The sequence below is a fragment of the Montipora capricornis genome, chromosome 6 (genome assembly GCF_036669925.1).
Source record: "Montipora capricornis isolate CH-2021 chromosome 6, ASM3666992v2, whole genome shotgun sequence".
Lineage (NCBI taxonomy): Eukaryota > Metazoa > Cnidaria > Anthozoa > Scleractinia > Acroporidae > Montipora > Montipora capricornis.
Window position 1 is genome coordinate 54,462,169 of NC_090888.1, and position 2,500 is coordinate 54,464,668.

General features: G+C 47.9%; 1 pseudogene; it reads right to left on the bottom strand.

The window, feature by feature from the left end:
* The window catches only part of LOC138050647 (uncharacterized), a 10,319-nt pseudogene extending 8,479 nt beyond the window's left edge, over positions 1-1,840 (bottom strand).
* Between the last annotated feature and the right edge of the window lie 660 nt (positions 1,841-2,500).

Sequence of the window (2,500 nt, forward strand, 5' to 3'; positions counted from 1 at the left end):
GTTGGAATATGGTACGCCATTCGGAGGAGTGTTTCTTGGGAATGACCCCAATGGGGTATACCTGCAGGTCCGAGAAGGAAGAGGTGTAAAAAGGCCCCGCTATATATGTGGCCCAGGGTAACCTCTTTAAGCATGTTTTTGTCGATAATAGATGGGTTGATATTTGCACAGGGAAGGTTAGAACATTCCTTGGGGACCCTTGGACCTAAATAGCCAATTCGAAAGCCCCGAGAGAAACCTGTGAGAAGATGGTTAACTGTTGGTTGATCTGGATGGCCCTGAAGGTAGGATGCAAGTTTGTCAATGGCAATGGGGGTGGGAAGGGTAAGTTGGGATAGGTAATTAGGAGTGTCCTCTGAAGGATTTGCTAGCGCTTGAAGACGGTTTAGGTCTTCCCTCTCTGTGCCGGTTGAGTTTGGCATGGTCTTCCCCAGAGTGGGCTGCTTAGCATCCGGGCTAGCAACACCTGTGTTGGTAAGAGCATGGTATGTGAGCGCAGGGTCGGCCTTTGTTAAAGTTGTAGCACAGGTCGGCTTGGGTTGAGGCATCCCGAGACCTACGGGAAGATAAAGGGCAGGTGCTGCCACAGGATCGGCATCCAGATTTTGGGAGGCCGGTAAGGATATCGAGGTAGAGCTGGACGTCCCGTTCCCCCCACTTAGCAGAAAGGTTATGGGAGGCACGCCATCGAAACTCCACGTCGTAAACGTACCAAGTCATCCGGGGGAATTTTCGTGCCGCATCTCTTATCAACTGTTGATATGCTATTAAATCTGCGGCACGAGAGGGATACATCGACACTATAACGGCGAAATAGATGGCGAAGGCATCGAGCCACCCATCGATAGAGGTGATTTTGGGGCGTTTGGAAGAGGAGGGAAGGGGGATACTTAAACCTTGATCGCCTAACTTAAGGTAAAGATGGGACTAGAAGGTGTCAGTGAGAAGGGAGGTCATTGGTAAGAGGGTAGCAAAGTCCACGTACTCACCGTTCGTGATGGCCGTCAAGGTGGCTTTTGTCAGATGACTGGCGAGGCACGCGACTTGAGCAGGATCGGACGCGTCGACGGAGAAAGAAATTAGGCGAGACCTGAAGAAAAGAAGAAGCGGTGTTTGGGAGGAAATTACCAGGTGGAGGATTGTGAAGGAAAGAAAGTTGTGGACGTGTCGCGTTAGGTTGGCCGCCATCTTGCGGCGGTGAAGGAGTACTGGGCCTGAGGCTCTCTTGGAGGTTGGACGGAGGACTGGGCCAAGCGAGTGGGGCATTGCTAGCCCCGCCATCTTGGAATTAGTGGCGCTTCATTCTCTCGTCCACAATGGAGGCGATCAAGGCCGCCAATTCCGCGTGTGGAACACTGGAGTTCGTCGAGGCACTTTCTGAGTGTGGGGCTGGCAGTCTTTGCTGAGCAGTCCGTTGGAGTCGCGAGATGAGTTCGCGACGATTGCCGGTTTGCTGGAGGTGACGTTCTCCCAGCAGGAGGTGAAGGGCTTCGGTCGAAATGGCGCTGAAATCTGTTATTTCTGCTGTTGCGTTGGCGCCATCCAATGCAGCGTTGCGACGGTTCGTGTTCCTCCTTTGCCTAGGCATAGTGCGCGGAGATAAAGAAGTCAGATGTTATATCAGGCATTGTGTAGAAGTAAAGGCCAATCAATTTCCTTAGGATAAGAGTAACTTGCAATGCTCACGTGAGTCTCGGAATTCAATCCATTTTCTCTCTGGTGGAGTTTTTTTTTTTTGTTTAGGGCTTAGAATCACGCATTTGTGGTCTGACTTCACTAGGCCCTTCACACATTGAATCTTACCCAAGTCAAACGGGACATTAGTAGCAAAGATATGTAACACTCTTGAACCACTTGTTGGGGATTTAACCAGTTGAGATGAAGTGAAAGCCTGAAATAATGGCTCTAAGTTTAGTTGATTAATATCACCGGCAATCCAGATGCTTCTGAAGGCAGTATAATATGAAAAACAGGCAGCCAAAAGGGAACTGAAGGATTTGTACGATGTTCTAAAAATAGAAAGATACGCGCAAAGGTTGACTCAAGGATATAATGCACATGGAGGCTCTTACTAATGGAATCCTGAAAATTCCCATTATTCGCTGGGTTTGCTGTAGCAAACCGTGATAATCCACACTTTCATTAGTGTGCGAAACTCAAACATCTTTGGGTACTTCTTAGCAAACTTCCAGATCAATGTCTGTTAGATAGGGAATGTGCCAGTAAAAAGAGCATCTCTTGTGTCATGCTGGCTCTCTTAAAAGTGTGTAGCAGTCTTAGAGCACATGCACGTCATTTTTACTACACAAACAGTGAACCAGAGCAGAACTATACTATATATTTTTATCAATTCACTTTTTAAAAATCGTAAGTCATAAAAAAAAGTGCGCCCGTCACACCCCGCCAGCAATCATGAGTCTTGCATTAAGGTCCATACATAAAATTGACTTACAAGCATTCTCCAAAAAACTCGACGAGGTTATCAGAGCAACAGGTAGGG